Raw genomic sequence first — 12768 nt, forward strand, 5'->3', positions numbered from 1 at the left:
CACCTTTAATTATTTTCAAACTGAGTTTTAAGTAATGCAGACAGTACCCTTACTCCCAAAGCAACTGATAACTCTTTAAAACAGTAGCATTTGGCGGCTTCCCTGGTGGCGTAGTACGCAGGCCTCTCACTGATGTGGCCTCTCCTGTTGTGGAGCACAGGTTCCGGACGCACAGCCCCAGCGGCCATGGCTCATGGGCCCAGCCGCTCCGCGGACATGCGGGATCCTCCCGGACCGGGGCACAAACCCGGGTCCCCTGCATCGGCAGGAGGACTCTCAACCACTGCGCCACCAGGGAAGCCCCAACAAATATTTTTAAAAGGTGACAGTGCAATGAATAAAACAAATCAGATAGATTTTGGGGGGCCTCCTCTATATTATATGGTATTTCCATAACTTTAAAAGGAAACCATTAAAAAATAGACAATAGCTTCACAGATTACATGAATCAATGTTATGTAGAAGTCTTTTTAAAAATATAGTGTTATAAAATAAGATATAAATATTTTATGAAAAAGATTTGTTTGAATGGAATTTACTTGGACAGATAGAAGAAAATAAAAGTGTGAAACAGAAGAACATTACGAATCACTATAAAGCATTTACACACTGTAAGAACAGATATACATGTACGGATTAGCATACGTATTCTTCCACCAGAAGAAAATGAGACTGAGTGCTGGACTACCTTCTTTAAAAGGGTCTATCTAAGGTTCCCAAGTTTCTTTCTTTCCAGTTTTGCCTCTATGATTTTCAGACACCAACGAATCTCTCTGCTATTATAATTTCTTCTCGTCAAAAGGTGATTATTTTTGGTCTCCTATTTACTTCACAGGTACATTTTAAGGACAAATGAATAAATAGTATCTAACTCTCTAGACTCTTGAGTAAAAGTAGGCTATTAGATCAATTCTAAGTATTTCAGAGGAAATACTGCTGATATAGCTAGAGTGTAATACTCTGGATAACACAATTACCATTATTTCTTACACAAAAATCAAGTTTCAAAGAATCAGAATATCAAATGTAATTTACTTTTTAAAAAAATAGTAAGAAGGTGCTTTGGCTTTTTACAGTTAAAGGGCAGAAGTTCTCATTAAAAAGAAAAATTTAAATATCAGGATACCATCAACAACAGCTTCATTCTACTATCAGGCAATGGGTCATAGAAAACTTATGTTCAGTTTCTATTTTTTTCAGTAACATAGAGCTCCCATACTTTTCTCTCCTGCACTGCACTGTCTCTAAAACGAAAGCTCCATCATCTTTATGTTTTCCCTCCCTTTGGAATGGGTTTTAAAGACTGCCAAAGAGAAGGCCAAATATCAAATACATGCCTCTCCACTCAAGACTATATTGATGCCCATCAACACATTTTTCACACATCAGAGTGCTCTCAGATGTTAATGACTTTCAGGCTAAGTGATTTCATTCAAATTTTGAACCACTGATCCAGAGGTGAGTATCTTTTCAGATCCCCTAGGCCAGTGGTTCTCCAAGTGTGGGCCTCGGAGGAGCAGTATCAGTTCCACCTGGAAACTTGTGAAAAATGCAAATTAGGCTCCACCCCAGACCTATGGAACCAGAAACTTGTTTTAACAAGCCCTGATGATTCTTATACTAGTCAACATTGGAGGACCACTGCCCTATGCTAGTATATTCTCTGTAAATGAGCACCATCTTTTGGACAAATAGAAGTAAATATCAACAGCAGTGAACAAACTGAATGTAACAAAAAGTTGACTAAATTATTTAAACAATTTATCTTTTCCTTAACTTTTAAATTTAAACATACTTGGCAGGATTTCTTTTCATCTTCCAGGGAAAGGCTGCCCATCAGAAAGACCATTATAGTCTGGTGCACTGTTTTTATAGTTCTATAACATAAACTGACATTTATTGGAGCTTCACATAAGATTTTTCCATCAACGGACGTGTTGGAAGAGCAATAACCAAGTATGCTGTGTTGGGCAAATACCTACACATCAGGATACTTTTCAAAGCCATCAGGCAAAGGGGGTCAGTTGAATTTTTTTTACTGCACAGGCTAATGCTTTAAAAGTGTCTTGATGGAATCAAGGAAATTGGATTGTCCCCCCATTTGCTGGGCTAAAACAAGCCTTTTTTACTTATCCCATTAGAGCAACACAAGAGAAACCTTTTAAATGTCACTAAAAATTTCCCTGCATGGCAGAACCCAGTCAAAAGGGTTTTAATTTTCTCTGAGAATTCTTAAGTAATGCAGTATGTCAAGGTTTAATAAATTGTAGGTGGGGATAGTTTTTGTTACAGGCAACAGGCATCTTTATTTTTTTAAAAAAGGTGCTTAGACATCTCTCTATTGAGAGAGGTTTAGGGCACTCAAACAGTAGAGAGCTCAACTTCAGTCCAAATAACAAAAAAAAGGAACCATGATGGAATCTGTAAAATATCTGAAACAAATTTTTAGGACACTTACAAAAAAGAAAATATTTTAAAATGTATTGAAAGTGATGGTTAATCTTTTTATATGTGATATTTTCGTATTGAGCTTCTTGAAAACCTTGAACAAAGCTCAAGGAGAGCACAGAGATTAGGCATTCAACCTTCTCTCAAAAGAAAGAGGTACTGTAAATCCACTATACTCCAATAAAAATTAATTTAAAAAAAAAAAAAAAAAAGAAAGAGGTACTGCAGAGCGAAGACTGTGTATTCCCAACCTGTAATGGGGTAAAACCCCACATTATACAACTTTCAAAATACTGCAGAAACATCAATTAATAAAAACAAGTTGATCTATGTTATATGGATTGCACACATCTATAGAAATATATGATATATGAAATATATGAATATCTACCTTCTATGATCATATATTTATTTTGGTGTATTTGTTGAATGGATATAACCATTAAACATTATGGGATTTTTTTGTTGTTGATTCTTTCCCTCTTCAATAAAATATTAAAAGTACTTCCAACCATAATATAGAGGGAATGCCAGAATGGAGGACTTAAAAAAAAAGGGGTGGGGGCTATCTATAAATAGAGGTGGTTCCTTTCTGAATCATCACTTTAATAGAAATATTTTTAACCATACTCAAATGAGTATCATATACCTTACTCTGTCCCCTAGCTCCCCACACAAAGAAGAAAAAGAGGAGAAACCATGCCAAAGAGAAAGGATAATATATCTATTATTTTGAAATAAAATTATTAATAATTAAATTATGTCAACTATTCCTCTATTATTACCTGCTTTTAAAAAATACTTTTAGCTCACATCAGGATCAGATGGTATGGGGTTCAAAAACAAAACAGTTCTACAGGGGAATCCCTCATGCTTTACTAGCCGCTCATGTTTTGAGTCTACCCTATGACCACAGCTATTTCAGAGGGAGGCTTAGTGAAGTACCTATCAGCTGACAAAAGAAGGATGTGAAGCAGGTTGGGAAAAAGAAAGATTACCCTTTTGTCATGTCCAATCAGCCTTCCCTACAGTTCTGATAAATATGCTTTGTTAATTAAAATTTGTACTTGAAAGCTAGTATCCTCTTTAATGGAAACTTCAGCTTTATTAAGTTCTTAACAACTTAATGCATTTCATTATTATTTTTTCTATCCTGGATATATAGGGAGAGATAGTTTTCTTTCTTTTTTTTTTTTAGCTGTTAGCAATAACTCAGAAGCTCTGGATGAAATTCTAAGTTGTTAGGCCTTGAGAGTTGAGTCACTGAATGTCTCCCAAGTCTGTCAACTTTTGTAAAAGAACCATCAATTATAAGAAGAGAAACTAACAAGCAACCAAAGGGAAAAGAAGCTGAAAATGGCAGTAAGGGAGTATATTATGAAATTCTATAACGAATATTTAATCATTAAAAAACCCTGTCATTGGCTTAACTTTACTGTTGCTTTCATAGGAGGACCTTTGCTAATCCCAAATCCTTACATTCATGTGAACAGAAAAGCTGAGAAAATTCAGTGTTCTTTTTGCTGGAATGCAGGAATTCTTATTCTGGATTCTTAGATTCCTAGGACATCCATGGAAGGGCTTCAGCAAGTATATGGACTATTAAAACTGTTTGCAAAAATTCTACATCCATATCCTTTCTCTTTGGTGTTCATAGCTCTCCTTATATTCTTCCTAAAAAGGTTAAAGACCACTATTGTAGGGTAGAAGTATAGATTAAAAAGACTGGCCATGAATTGGTAATTGCTGAAACTGGATGATGAGTACATAGACGTTTGGTGGTATATTATTCTCCCTAAGTTTGCACATGGTTGGAGTTTTTTTTTTAAAACTTCTGTGAAAGGAATTCATTGTATACAAGCCAATTCTTGATAAAAGGCTGTGGTAAATCTAAGCAAATTGCTAATGTAAGTGATAATTCTATCTTTCCTTACATCATAAGGTAAGTCAAATGAAGGTAAGGGATTTGGAGTTTTATAAAACATAAGTGTAGAAAACATAAGTGTGGAAATGGCAAAACTTTCAATGACGCAAGTTACCTTCCTTTTGAAATCATTATTCTATTTCACAAAATGTCAAAATTTGACACAAAATCACGAAAAAAGAGAGAAAAGGTAATTGGTAAAGCAAAGACTGCAAAGACAAAGGAGGTGGTGGTTTGGTGCTTGAAGGGGAGGGGGAAAACTGAAAGGAATGAAGTGGTGGGTTTAATCAAATCACTTTTAAAAGCTGCAGCCTCTCAGAGTTAACCTTGCCAATCAGAGTAAGCAGAAGCAGAAGCATGTTTGTGCACATTAAACTTTGCCTGTGTCCTTGAACCTACGGTGCACTTCCTCCTCTCAAGCAGCCTGGGAAGGCTTCATAATGCTCACCCTTAGAGAGAACCTTGAATTCCATTAGAAAGCTCCCCAGGAAGGAGAAACCCTCAAGCGGCAGCTTGAACCACATAGACAGCTCATACCCTTTACTGATATTAGAAGTGAGCTCATGGGATTAAGTCTGCAAGTCCTGGAAAATTAAAAAAGTATGAACACACTGACAAATGCCATTATACAAACAAGATATCTTTAAGTCTTCTTTCCTCTTTTTTTTTTTTTTTTTTACAGAAATGGCAAATATTTCCAATGATAACATAAAAACTGGTTACTAAGTCTACAATGAAACTCTGTAACTGGTCTGGCTACAATCTAACTAATATTATAATGGTATTTACATCTGTATCATGCTTTGCTATAAAATCATTCACCCATTTGATGGCCTAGTACATTTTACACACAAACTATACTTTTGAATAAAAGGAAGTATGAAGGTAGATACCTTGTCTTTCATATCACATCTATTAAGTTACTATAGTTCTACTTTGTTCAGTACTATGAGAAAGTATTTTATACAATGTACAGTTTTAGTACTGCATGTAGGCCAACTCAGACTCAAGGTGTAGAAGTTTCTAATAGCTAGAACTTTCTAAAATGGAACAGGCTTTTACTTTGTGAAGTAAACAGAAATGCTCAAACCGAGGCTAGCTGGCTTAACCACCTTTTGAAAATTTAGCAGAGAGAATTCCTGCATTAGGCTGGAAGTTGAACCAGATGGTCTTTAAATTCCCTTCTACCTTTAAGATTTTACAATTATGCTTTATTCAAGGTCACACAATTAGTAGCAGAATAGAAACTGGAATCTAGGTAACCTGACTCCAAACCTAGTCTTTCTAAACATAAGGTTATAGAACACTTATATGTCCTCAGGCAGTAAACAGAAGAGTGAGGTTATTAATTGGGTCAGGGAAGCAATAGTGGGGTGATGGGAACTGGAGAGCTCAAGGGCTGTCAACAGAGGGCAGGAGCTACTCAGCTCTACCTGATTGTTGTCCTATGGGAATTTGTGCAGGATTACCATATTTTCAGATTTTTCAAGAGAATCCTAATATCTGTATTTTATGTGAAATCAACTGACAGTTAATTATAAATAAACTGTGTTGTAACACTATAGGTGCTAAACAAAAATAGATCTTTGGGCTGTATATGACCCATGCCAGTTTGTGACCATGAGACTGTCCTAAAACATTCCATTTCCAAACTACTGATTTTTTGAACTGTTTCTCTAGATTCTTCAAATTTATCAACACCTTTTATGAAATATAAAAGTCTAAGTTTTATGCTTTATATTAACTATAGTCGGCTACATATATAATAGTATTTTGCTCTGGTTTTTTATAGATATTCGTTACTACAGTGGTGGTGTTATGTTGGCTTTTCTAAGAAACACTACGTTGCAGTCTCATTGTTCACCTACTGTCCACAATAACTGCCAAATTTTCTACAGATAATATTTGTGCATAATCAATCTCTATACCTGTGCATATGAATTAGTCCATAAATATTCGATAGCACTTATTTTACAGAAGGATCACCTTTTCTTTAAAGAGTCACTTTTTTTCCCTGAATTCTTATTCCCATCTTTCAGGCATTATTAACCACTCTCGGAGTGTATCATTAACCACTCTCGGAGTGTATCAGTTTGATCATCAAAATGGCAAGCTCACCATTTCCAGACCTTATTCTGTTGACTCATTTGGGAGCATTTTGTTACTTTGTGTAACTCCCTCATCTTTAACTCATCCTCATAATGTGACATTTAGAAGAATATTTTAGTCTCAGCAACACTGAGCACAGGGAGATATATTTTACAGAGGCAGGGACAAGATGGCAGAGTAGAAGGACGTGAGCTCACCTCTTGCAAAAACACCAAAATCACAGTGCTGAAAAACCACTGACAAAAACAAAATGCTGGAACCTACCAAAAAAGATACCCTATTATCCAAAGACAAAGAAGAAGCCACGAGACAGTAAGAGGGACACAATCACAATAAAATCAAATCCCATACCCACTGGGTGGGTGACCCACAAACTAGAAAATAACTATACCACAGAAGTTCTCCCACAGGAGTGAAAGTTCTGAGTCCACGTCAGGCTCCTCAGCCTGGGGGTGTGGCAATGGGATGAGGAGCCCCTACAGAATTTGGCTTTGAAGGTCAGTGGGGTTTGATTGCAGGAATTACACAGGACTGGGGGAAACAGAAATGCCACTCTTGGAGGGTGCATACAATGTCTTGTGTGCACCAGGAGCCAGGGAAAAAAGCAGTAGCCTCGTAAGAGCCTGGGCCAGACTGCTGGTATTGGAGGGTCTCCTGTGGAGGCGGAGGATGGTTGTGGCTCACTGTGGGGACAAAGACATTGGCGGCAATAGTTCTGGGACTACTCACTGGTATGAGCCCTCCTGGGGGCCACCAATTTCTCACCAAGACCTGGCCCCACCCAGCAACCTGTAGGCTCCAGTGCTGGGTTGCCTCAGGCCAAACAACAGGGCAGGAACACAGCCCCACCCATCAGCAGACAGGCTACTTAAAGTCTTCCTGAGTGAGTACACAGTTGCCCTCTAAACACATCCCGTGACACAGCCCTGCCCACCAGAGGGACAAGACCCATTCCCTCCTACCAGGAGGCCTGCACAAGTCTCTCAGACAGCCTCATCCACCAGGGGGCAGACAGCAGAAGCAAGAAGAACTACAACCCTGCAACCTGCAGAACAAAAACTGCAGTCACAGAAAGTTAGTTAGACAAAATGAGACAGAAGAGGAGTATGTCCCAGATGAAGGAACAAGATAAACCCCCAGAAGAACAACTAAGTGAAGTGGAGATAGGCAGTCTACCCCAAAAGAATTCAGAGGAATGATAATAAAGATCCAAGATCTTGGAAAAAGAATGGAGGCACAGATCGATAAGATACAAGAAATGTTTAACAAAAACCTAGAGGAACTAAAGAACATACAGAGATGAACAATACAATAACTGAAATGAAAAATACACTAGAAGGAATCAACAGCAGAATAAGTGAGGCAGAAGAACGGATAAGTGAGCTGGAAGACAGAACGGTGGAAATCACTGCCATGTAACAGAATAAAGAAAAAAGAATGAAAAGAAATGAGGACTGTCCCAAAGACCTCTGGGACAACATTAAACGCAACAACATTCACATTATAGGGGTTCCCGAAGGAGGGGAGAGAGAGAGAGAGAGAAAGAGAGAGAGAGAGAAAGAAAGAGAACCTGAAAAAATACTTGAAAAGATAATAGCTAAAAAATTCCCTAACATGGGGAAGGAAACAGTCACCCAAGTCCAGGAAGTGCAGAGTCCCAGTCAGGATAAACCCAAGGAGGAACACCCTGAGACACATAGTAAGCAAACTGACAAAAATTAAAGGCAAAAAATATTAAAAGCAACAAGAGAAAAAAAATAACATACAAGGAAATGTCCACAAGGTTATCAGCTGATTTCTCAGCAGAAACTCTGCAGGCCAGAAGGGAGTGGCATGATATGTTTAAAGTGATGAAGGGACTTCCCTGGTGGTACAGTGGTAAAGAATCCACCTTCCAATGCAGAGGACACGGGTTTGATCCCTGGGAGGAACTAAGATCCCACATGCCACGGGGCAACTAATCCTGCAGGCCACAACTGCTGAGCTGAGGCACCTCAACTAGAGAGCCCACATGCCACAAACTACAGAGCCCACGCACTCTGGAGCCTGTGCGCCACAACTAGAGAAAAGCCCATGCATCACAACAAAGAGCCTGCGCACTGAAATGAAAGATCCCGCATGCCACAACTAAGACCCGATGCAGCCATAATAAATATTAAAAAAAAAATAAAGCGATGAAAGGGAAGAACCTACAACCAAGAATACACTACCAGCAAGGCTCTCATTTAGATTCGATGGAGAAATCAAAAGCTTTACAGACAAACAAAAGCTAAGAGAATTCAACACCACCAGGCCAGCTCTGCAACAAATGCTGAAGAAATTTCTCTGGGTGAAAAAGAAAAGGCCGCAACTAGAAACAAGAAAATCACAAATGGGAAAGTTCATCAGTAAAGGCAAACATATAGTGAAGGTAGGAAATCATCCACACACAAATATGAAATCAAAAACAGCAATTATATGGGGGCTTCCCTGGTGGCGTAGTCGTTGAGAATCCACCTGCCGATGCAGGGGACGCAGGCTTGTGCCCCGGTCCGGGAAGATCCCACATGCTGCGGAGCGGATAGGCCCGTGAGCCATGGCTGCTGAGCCTGCGCGTCCGGAGCCTGTGCTCCGCAATGGGAGAGGCCACAACAGTGAGAGGCCCGCGTACCGCGAGAAAAAAAAAACAATTATAAGAAGAGAGTACAAATGCAGGATATTGGAAATGCATTTGAAATTACAGTACCAGCAACTTAAAACAATCTTATTGTTTATATATAAACTGCTATATCAAAACCTCATGGTAGGGGGGACCTTGAAGATGGCGGAAGAGTAAGACGCGGAGATCGCCTTCCTCCCCACGGATACACCAGAAATACATCCACACGTGGAACAACTCCTACAGAACACCTACTGAAGGCTGGCAGAAGACCTCAGACCTCCCAAAAGGCAAGAAACTCCCCACGTACCTGGGTAGGGCAAAAGAAAAAAGAATAAACAGAGACAAAAGGATAGGGACGGGACCCGCACCAGTGGGAGGGAGCTGTGAAGGAGGAAAAGTTTCCACACACTAGGAAGCCCCTCCGCGGGCGGAGACTGCGGGAGGCGGAGGGGGCAGTTTCGGGACCGTGGAGTAGTGCACAGCGACGGGTGTGGAGGGCAAAGCGGGGAGATTCCTGCACAGACGATCAGTCCCGACCGGCACTCACCAACCCGAGAGGCTTGTCTGCTCACCCGCCGGGGCGGGCGGGGCTGCGAGCTGAGGCTCGGGTTTCGGTTTTGGACGGAGCTCAGGGAGAGGACTGGGGTTGGCGGCTTGAACATAGACTGAAGGGGTTAGTGCACCACGGCTAGCCGGGAGGGAGTTCGGGGAAAAGCCTGCACCTGCCGAAGAGGCAAGAGACTTTTTCTTCCCTCTTTGTTTCCTGGTGCGCGAGGAGAGGGGTTTAAGAGCGCTGCTTAAAGGATCTCCAGAGACGGGCGCGTGCCGCGGCTAAAAGCACGAACCCCAGAGACGGGCGCGAGCCGCGGCTAAAAGCGCGAACCCCAGAGACGGGCGCGAGCCGCGGCTGAAAGCGCAAACCCCAGAGACGGGCTAAAAGCGCGAACCCGAGACGGCACGAGCTGCGGCTAAAACCGCGGACCCCAGAGACGGGCGGGAGACGCTAAGGCTGCTGCTGCCGCCACCAAGGGGCCTGTGTGCGAGCACAGGTCACTCTCCACACCCCTCTTCCGCGGAGCCTGTGCAGCCCGCCACTGCCAGGTTCCCGGGATCCAGGGACAACTTCCCCGGGAGTACGCACGGCGGGTCTCAGGTTGGTGCAACGTCATGCCGGCCTCTGCCGCAACGTCCTGACGCCTCTGCCGCCGCAGGCCCGCCCCGCACGCAGTGCCCCTCCTTCCCCCATCCCCCAAACCCCGGCCTGAGTGAGCCGGAGCCCCCGAATCAGCGGCTCCTTTAACCCCGTCCTGTCTGAGCAAAAAACAGACGCCCTCCAGCGACCTACACGCAGAGGCAGGGCCAAATCCAAAGCTGAGCTCCTGTGAGCTGTGAGAACAAAGAAGAGAAAGGGAAATCTCTCCCAGCAGCCACAGAAGCAGCGGATTAAAGCTCCACAATCAACTTGATATACCCTGCATCTGTGGAATACCTGAATAGACAAGGAATGATCCCAAATTGAAGAGGTGGACTTTAGGAGCGAGATCTATGATTTTTTTCCCTTTTCCTCTTTTTGTGAATGTGTACGTGTATGCTTCTGTGTGAGATCTTGTCTGTATACTCTTGCTTCCACCATTTGTCCTAGGGCTCTATCCGTCCATGGTTTTTAAAAAAAATTTTTTTCTTAATAATTTTAATTGTAATAAATTTATTATACTTTACCTTCGTTCTTTCTTTCCTTCCTTCCTTCCCTCCTTTAGACAACGAATCACCCCAAATTGAGGAGGTGGTCTCAGAGCAAGATTTATGATTTTTCCCCCTTTACCTCCTTTTGGGAACGTGTATGTGTATGCTTCTGTGTAATATTTTCTCTGTATAGCTTTGCTTCCAACATTTGTCCTAAGGTTCTATCCGTCCCTTTTTTTTCCTAAATATTTTTAAATTCAATAACTATATTATACTTTATTTTATTTTTACTGTATCTTCTTTCTTTTTTCCTTCTTTCCCTCCTTCCTTCCTTCCTCCCTCCCCTTCTTTCATTTCTTTGCTTCTTTCTTCCTTCCTTCCTTTCCTCCTTTCCCTCTTTCTTTCCTCATACTTCTACCAATTCTCTCTACTTTTTCTCCCTTTTTTTCTGAGCCGTGTGGTTGAAAGGCTCTTGGTGCTCCAGCCCAGGAGTCAGGGCTCTGCCTCTGAGGTAGGAGAGCCAACTTCAGGACACTGGTCAACAAGACACCTCCCAGCTCCACATAATATTAAACGGTGGAAATCTCCCAGAGATCTCCATCTTAACACCAGCACCCAGCTTCACTCAATGACCAGCAAGCCACAGTGCTGGACAACCTATGCCAAACAACTAGCAAAACAGGAACACAACCCCACCCATTAGCAGAGAGGCTGCCTAAAATCATAATAAGGCCACAGACACCCCAAAACACACCACCAGACGTGAACCTGCCCACTAGAGAGACAAGATCCAGCCTCATCCAGCACAACACAGGCACTAGTCCCCTCCACCAGGAAGCCTACACAACCCACTGAAACAACCTTAGCCACTGGAGACAGACATCAAAAACAACGGGAACTACGAATGTGCAGCCTGCAAAAAGGAGACCCCAAACACAGTAAGATAAGCAAAATGAGAAGACAGAAAAACACACAGCAGATGAAGGAGCAAGATAAAAACCCACCAGACCTAACAAATGAAGAGGAAATAGGCAATCTACCTGAAAAAGAATTCAGAATAATGATAGTAAGGATGATCCGAAATCTTGGAAGTAGAATGGACAAAATGCAAGAAACAGTTAACAAGGACCTGCAAGAACTAAAGATGAAACAAGCAACGATGAACAATGCAATAAATGAAATTAAAATCACTCTAGATAGGATCAATAGCGGAATAACTGAGGCAGAAGAACGGATAAGTGACCTGGAAGATAAAGTAGTGGAAATAACTACTGCAGAGCAGAATAAAGAAAAAAGAATGAAAAGAACTGAGGACAGTCTCAGAGACCTCTGGGACAACATGAAACGCACCAACATTCGAATTATAGGGGTTCCAGAAGAAGAAAGAAAGGGACTGAGAAAATATTTGAAGAGATTATAGTTGAAAACTTCCCTAATATGGGAAATACTTAATCAAGTCCAGGAAGCACAGAGAGTCCCATACAGGATAAATACAAGGAGAAATATGCCAAGACACATATTAATCAAACTGTCAAAAATTAAATACAAAGAAAGCATATTAAAAGCAGCAAGGGAAAAACAACAAATAACACACAAGGGAATCCCCATAAGGTTAACAGCTGATCTTTCAGCCGAAACCCTACAAGCCAGAAGGGAGTGGCAGGACATACTGAAAGTGATGAAGGAGAAAAACCTGCAACCAAGACTACTCTACCCAGCAAGGATCTCATTCAGATTTGATGGAGAAATTAAAACCTTTACAGACAAGCAAAAACTGAGAGAGTTCAGCACCACCAAACCAGCTTTACAACAAATGCTAAATGAACTTCTCTAGACAAGAAACACAAGAGAAGGAAACAACCTATAGTAGCGAACCCAAAACAATATAGAAAATGGGAATAGGAACATACATATCGATAATTACCTTAAATGTAAATGGACTAAATGCTCCCACCAAAAGACA

At 41.2% G+C, this 12768-nt stretch overlaps 1 protein-coding gene across 2 annotated transcripts in view; it reads right to left on the bottom strand.

Moving 5' to 3' along the window:
- The window catches only part of ACBD6 (acyl-CoA binding domain containing 6), a 234328-nt gene that overhangs the window by 61695 nt on the left and 159865 nt on the right, over window positions 1–12768 (bottom strand). The window lies entirely within an intron of this gene.

Source organism: Phocoena sinus, chromosome 1 (assembly GCF_008692025.1).
Source record: "Phocoena sinus isolate mPhoSin1 chromosome 1, mPhoSin1.pri, whole genome shotgun sequence".
NCBI classification, from domain to species: domain Eukaryota; kingdom Metazoa; phylum Chordata; class Mammalia; order Artiodactyla; family Phocoenidae; genus Phocoena; species Phocoena sinus.